Source organism: Pteropus alecto, unplaced genomic scaffold (genome assembly GCF_000325575.1).
Source record: "Pteropus alecto unplaced genomic scaffold, ASM32557v1 scaffold476, whole genome shotgun sequence".
NCBI classification, from domain to species: Eukaryota; Metazoa; Chordata; class Mammalia; order Chiroptera; family Pteropodidae; genus Pteropus; species Pteropus alecto.
Genome location: NW_006437767.1, coordinates 34,164 through 41,634, shown reverse-complemented (window position 1 = coordinate 41,634; position 7,471 = coordinate 34,164). Strand labels below are relative to the sequence as shown.

Sequence of the window (7,471 nt, the reverse complement as noted above, 5' to 3'; positions counted from 1 at the left end):
TATCAACTTTAGTCTCTTTTAAAATGCCATTTTTGTCTACGGCCATGCTACCCTGAACAAGCCCGATACCGTCTGATCTCAGAGGCTAAGCAGGGTCGGGGCTGGTTAGTATTTGGATGGGAGACCACCTAGGAAGACCAGGTGCTGTAGGGGTAAAAAATAAAAAATAAGGGATTGTAAGCTGACAAGGTCCTTGCAATCTGTGAGGTCAAGGTCCTTGCATTCTGTAAGGATTGCCTCACTTAAAACAAACAAACAAAAAAATGAAATCCTACCATTTGCAATGACATGGATGGACCTAGAGGTTATTATGCTGAGTGAAATAAGTCAGAGAAAGATAAACACCACATGGTTTCACTTTCATGCAGAATCTAAGGAATCAAAAGAACAAACTATTCAAAAACTGACTCACAAGTATAGAGGACAATTTATTGAGAGAAAGAAGGGATGGGGGTGTTGGGAGCTGGGAAAATGGGGTGAAGGTTTAAAGAAGTACAAATTAGTAGTTGATAGATGGCCACAGTGATGGGGTACACAGCATAGGGAAATAATTACCATTAATATATTGGCTAGGTGAAAAACCAGAGGCGAGAAGGAGCGATTAGGGGTTCCATTTTATAAACTATATAAATGTCTAACCAATGTACTCTATATTTGAAACTAATAAAATAAAATTAAAATATATTTTTAAAAATTTGTTGAATACATGAATTGATGTTTGCCTTAATAAAAGTAAATATTACCACTTTTTTTAAAATACAGGCATAAAAATATAGCAATTGTACACATGTTAAAAAATTTAGCATCATTGTTAATACATATCAATCCTTCTCCAAATAACATTTTTACTCATCAATTTTAGATATTAAAATTAGAAATTTTCATGTCAATTTTCTTGAGTGCTCTTATGCTTGGCGCTAAGTACAGAAACCAAAACAGTATTTTTCACCACCTACCTAATATTTTAAAGATGTTGAATAAAAGTATGTATCACATTTAAAAAAATCCCATTGACATTTTTTAAAGAAATAGGGAAAAAAAAATTCATTAGATTTGTATGGAAGCGCAAAAGACCCTAAACCACCAAAGCCATCCTGAGAAAAAAGTACAAGGCTGGAGGCATCTCTATGCCCAACTTCATATTATACCCAAAGTCGACAATAATCAAAACAGCATGATATTGGCAGAAATACAGACACAGAGACCAGTGGAACAGAATCAATAGTCCAGAAGTAAATCCATGTTTATATGGTAAAGAATTTTCAACAAAAGAGCCAAAAACATACAGTGAAGAATAGAAAGTCTCTTCAATAAATGGTGCTGGGAAAACTGGAAAGCCACCTCCAAAAGAATGAAACTAGACCATTGTCTATCACCAAACACCAAAATTAAGTCGAAATGGATTAAGGACCTGAATATAAGACCTGAAACAATAAATCGCATAGAAGGAAACATAGGGACTAAATTCATGGACCTTGGACTTAAAGAGGATTTTATGAATTTGACCTCAAAGGCAAAGGAAGTCAAAGCAAAAATAAATGAATGGGACTACATCAAAGCTTCTGCACAGCAAAAGAAACATCAACAAGGTAAAGAGATAACCATCTGAAAGAGAAAAGCTATTTGCAAGGAACTCTCCGGTAAGGACCTAATATCCAAAATATACAAAGAACTCATACAACTCAATAACAACAACAACAAAAATCAAACAATTCAATCAAACACTGGGCAGAGGACCTGAACAGACACTTCCTCCAAGAAGACATACAAATGGCCAACCAACATATGAAAGGATGCTCATCATTGCTAGCTGTTAGGGAAATGGATTCAAATCAAAACCACAATGAGATACCACCTCATACCTGTTAAAATAGCTGTTATCAACATGACATGTAAAAACATATGTTGGAGAGGATGCGGAGAAAAAGGAACCCTCATACACTGTTGGTGGGACTGAAAATTGGTACAGCCACCATGGAAAACAGTAAGGAGGGTCCTCAAAATGGTAGAATTGATCTACCATATGATCCAGCAATCCCTCTACTGGGTATTTACCCCGCAGACTTGAAAACATATATCAAAAAAGTTATTTGCACATTGATGTTCATAGCAGCATTATTCTCGGTGGCCAGGACATGGAAGCTACCAAAATGTCCTATGATAGATGATTAGCTAAAGAACCTGTGGTATATACAATGGAATATTACTCAGCCATAAGAAGAGATGAAATACTGCTATTTGCAACAACATGGATGGATATTGAGATAATCATGCTAAGCAAAATAAGTCTGACAGAAAAAAGTTAAAACCACATGATATCACTTATATGTGGGATATAAATCTAAAAGCAACAAATAGGACAAACAAAGAGACTCATGGACACGGACAATAGACTCATGGTTACCAGAGGGTAGGGATGTGAGGTGATGTAGATGGGGTAAAAAGGGTCAAATATGTGGTGACACGAAGAAATCTAACTATGGGTGGTGAACACACAATTCAATATGTATGCCTTACTGTTGAACTGTACACCTGAAACTTACTGGATTTTGTTAACCAATATCACCGTAATAAGAATAAATTTTAAAAAATAAATAAAATGAATAATGTAGTTGTTTTTATTAATGTTAGCATTGCACATCTTCATCCTTTTACTTTTAATCTATATGTGTCTTTATATTTAAAGTGTGTCTTGTACATAATAATGGAGTTCAGGACATACTACCCCAAAATGTGGCACCTTGACATATTGAATATTTTAACTTGAAAGAATATGAGAAAACAACAAAAGCAAGAAAGTCACTCTGACTTCCCTTCCACCTTCTTCCCATAAAGAGATCATAAATCTCTACTGTGAGTGGTGCCCTACCTGTACCCAGAGGAAAGGGGCATCCTTATCGCTGAGGACAAAGAGATGGCAAGAAGAATGCTAACAAACAGTACTTCCTAAGTTTCCCCAGTTTTACTTCACTTATATTCCTCAACCTGTCATATTTCTACATGACTGTACATTCTTCATCAAAGCTTGCATAAAAATACACAGGTCTGTTCCTTTGGGTCTTCATTTCCTTATGAAGGCTCCTGTGTCACAATTGACTTATATTTTTTAAATTGCATGATTTTTTCCTGTTAATCCATTTTTGTCAGTTTAGCTTTTAGATCCAGCCAAAGTTGCCAAAATGGTCAAGGAAAATTTTTCCTCCCATACAACAACATGTATTTGGATCTTGTCTTTTGATCCACTCTGAAATTTAAAATGATCATTGATATATTTGAATTAAGATCTATCATAATTTTTAGTTTCTATTTATTTCCCTTGTTCCTTTTTTCTATTTTTGTCTTCCAGTACTTCTGTCTTTTGTGGTTTTAATTCATTCCATTTTTTCTCCCTTCTCTGAATATTAGTTTACTTCTTTTAAAATTAATTTTAGTGGTTTCCATAAAGTATGCAACATGCACTTAAAATTAACCCAAGTTTGCTTTTAAATAATATTATACTACTTCATCTTATAATAAGTATATTATAAGATGGTGCAAGTACCTTATAATAACAAAATAATCCCAATTTTCCCTGCTATCCTTTATATAATTGCCATTATTTACCTTATATATAAGCTATAATCATCAAATATATTGCTTCTGTTATTATTTTAAACAAACTTATCTATTAAATCAATAAGAAAGAAAAAAATAAATTTTCACTTATTCCTTCTCTAATGCTCTTCCTTTTTTCATCTAGATCTGAATTCATGACCTATATCATTTTCCTTTTCTCCGAAGATCATTTAACATTTTTTTGTAATACAGATCTACTGGCCACAAATTCCCTCAATTTTTATTTGCCTTAAAAGTCTTTATTTCTCCTTAATTTTTAAAGGATAATTTTATAGAGTACAGAGTTCTAGGTTGGTATTTTTTTTCTCTTAATATTTTAAATATTTCATTCCTCATGGCTTCTGAGGAAATGTAAGCTGTAATATTTATCTTTGTCCCTCTATAGATAAGGTGTTGGTTTTTCTCCCTGGCTTCTTTCAAGATTTTTTCTTTATCTTTGATGTTCTGTAATTTGAAATGATATGCTTAGGTGTAGTTTTTTTCTTTTTATTATTGATTAATATAATCAAATACGTTTCAAGTGTATTATATAAAATAATTTCTCCTGAGGGTAGACCTTGTTAAGAAAAAAAGAAAATGTGGTTTATTTCAAAATCGTTACTTTTCCCCTTCTGCCGCCAGTACCTGTTGTTAGTATGGAGTGGCAACTTCTAAGCTCCTTAAATGCTGAGCAGGAAACTGTAAGTCTCTCCATTAGACTGTTATTCATTAAATACTTAAGTCTAATTAACTGGAAGATCATTTCCTGATATTTCAAGCAAATTGGTAGGAATGAGGAGGGAAAAGCTGCCAGCAGAATGTAGGAATAAGCTCATGGGATTCTGGTTAGTAGCAGTGATAGCTATGGGAACAGATAAAGGAGGGAAGGGTGGGAAGTTAAGAAGGACAAATTGGGAACTGGAGGCCCACAGATGTGGCTGAAGATAAAGGTGACAAAAATGAATTTAAAGAATAAAAAGAAACATATCTTATTGGATCTTAGGGATCTATACTACTTTGTCTTGCTGAGATGGATGATTTTAAAAATATTGTATGCTAGCTATGTTTTAATAAAAACCTTAAAAAAGAAAAAGAAAAAAATATGGGGTAGGATCTGGACAAAGGGAATACTGATGTGTGTGTGTGTGTGTGTGTGTGTGTGTGCGCACGCGCGCGTGCACGTGTGTATGTTTATGTGTATATGAATGTAGTGGAGCTACGTGTTAGAAGCACTGATAGGCAGTGGGATCTGAAAGAGAAAGTTGTTTGTATCTCTAGTGTCCAACAAAGTTTCCGGCTGCCCAATAAATCTTTGTTGGATGAATACACAAATAACTGTAGAGCTTTCTGAAAAGAACCTATATAAAAAAGTTTAAAAAATTAATTTGAAAAAAATAAAAAGCAACCTTCATCTCTTATCTATGTAAGATTCTTTAATGAAAATGCAAATATAAACAGTCAGGGATACCTGAGTGGAAACCAGAATCTTAACCTCTAGACCATATAGGAATGCATTATGCTAACAGTATTATTCATCATTCTTTGGAATTAATTCTTAATTTGCTTTAGTTCCTCAATATTTCTCAAATATCTTCGTTCCACTCCCATCCTCCTACTCTTATTCCTCCTCTTTCCTCTTCTCCTTTCTCCTACCTTTCCTCTTCCCATTCCTCCCTTTCTTCCTCTGTTCCTCATGAACCTTAATGGAAGCAGTGAGAGAGGGTAGAGAAACGTGATGATTTGAAGAAGCAGAGGGGAGATCAGCAACAAGGAGACAGTGAATTGTTGTAAAAGAGTGGTTTAAGGGAACAATTAGGCTGGTGAAGGCTGGTGGTTTTGGGGGTTAGAAGATATGTTTGAAAGCTGCCTTTACATAACGAGCACACATTACTCACATTGAATGTTTTTTTGGGGGGTAAGATGACCGATGAAATTTATTCCACTCACTCCCAACTCCTTTGGAACTACCACTATAGGAAAATCACTTAGGAGGCTATTTTAATTACGTAGGCTAGATATTCTAACAGCTGGAACAAAAAACAGCAACAGTAAGAATAGGAAGGAGCAGACAGATTGTAGAAAAGGACTAATGAGAACTGCAGGACCCTCAGCACATAACTCTGTCTAAACCACTGCACTAAGAGACTTGTCATGCTCCTAGGATGACCCCCGGCTCCCCATTGGTTCCAACCCCCATCAAAATGTTTGTCTGAGAAAGCTCAACACTGCAAGAATTTACTATTTTTTCTAATCTGATGGTAGGGTTCTGACCTACTTTTATCAGAGGATTTGGTTAAAAAAAAAGCGGGGGGGCTTACAATTGTGAATATGTATCTTTTACAACTCAGAAGTCTTTCTAAAGGACCTGAGAGTCATTTCTTTAAAATGTAATAATCAAGAACACTAGGGCCTCTGTCTCCTAGTATTTGTGAGCAGACCCTTAACTTTGATAACTGCCAGCTAGCACACACAGTTTGCTTAAATGCATTTACACTGACCAACCTTTTGTAATTTTTCACTTCTCTGACTCTACTGAGCCCTAGCTCTCCCCCTCCCTCATTGTCCCTTTAAATGTCCAGTTACCTCTGTACAAATTCAAATGGAACTCAGCTTTTTCCCCTACTGTCAATAGTTATTAAATAAAATTTGTTTCAATGCTTTAACTCAGGCAGTGTTTATCTTTGACATTAATCACGACTTAATCTCATTGTCTTGTATGGAGGGTAATGCATCTAAAGTGACTTCCTCCTGGTTTGAGACTCAGGATCTTTCACCACTCTGGGGAAACTAGAACAGGAGTTGTTTTGCAGACAGCTGATGAGGAAGAGGAAGGTGATTATGGAGTGATAGGGCTAAGAAAGCCCGTGATCAGAAAAGAATAAATTTTTCTTGAGGCATGGCAGTTGTGCTGAGAAGGGATCATATCGGAAAGCAAATGGAGAAGTCTGGGAGCAAGCAGCATCCTGTTTCTGTCCATTTTATCTTCTCTTCCCCTTCCCTCCTTCCTCTCATTTCCTTCCTTTTCTTTCTTATCAAGGAATATATACGCATGGTTTAAATATATATGTTTTACTATATATACACTATATGTATAGTATGAAAAGGCTTAAGGTGAAAAGCGACAGTCCCCTCACTTCCTATCCCCTGCCCCTCTCCAGAAGCAACCCCTTTGAACTCTTTCACCCATTTTTTCTGGTGGTCTCTATATCTAAATATAGTTAATACACACCTACTGGTAGTCCTGCAATTATCAATTTTAGACTTTATCTATTGACTTCTTACTATATGAGAATTTATTTCCCTTACTTCTAGTTATAAATGAGTGGGGCAATGAACGTTTCATAAAATCTCCCATGAACCACTAATCCCAACAATAATTTTATTGCACGCTTACTATGTGGAAGACACAGTTGTAATCACTTTTGATGATATTAACTCATATAATTACATGCTCAGTTACAGGGACTAATAATTTTTTTTAAAAGGGAGACAGACTTAAAAAACAGAAATACAAAGACAATGTCAGCCTTCCCCACCAAGAATGTTAAGAGTGAAAAACAGTGGGGGGTGGGAAGCTGGCTGTGGCGTACTGAAATTACAACTGTCTCCTTTAATTCTCCATGGTGGGTGGGTGGGACCAGAACGACCACCAGGAAAGCGTTGATCGATTGGCAGCGCCCCACCAAACCAAGACTTAGTGAGAGCCAGGGCCACGTGACGGCGACCGGCGGCACTCTGTCTTTCTCCGCGCATTCTCTATGGTATTCTTCCCAGCATCCCGCCCCTTGGGTAGCGGCAGTCACGTGAAGGGCTCCGGGTTTACGACAGGTAGCCACGTGATTCTGGCCTGCAGTCGGGTGGCTGCGGTGAGGTATCT

The 7,471-nt window shown here is 36.3% G+C and overlaps 1 pseudogene; it reads left to right on the top strand.

Annotated features, from left to right (window-relative positions):
- Nucleotides 1-34: 34 nt before the first annotated feature.
- LOC112482134 lies at nt 35-153 on the top strand (annotated as a pseudogene).
- The last annotated feature ends 7,318 nt before the right edge of the window (nt 154-7,471 follow it).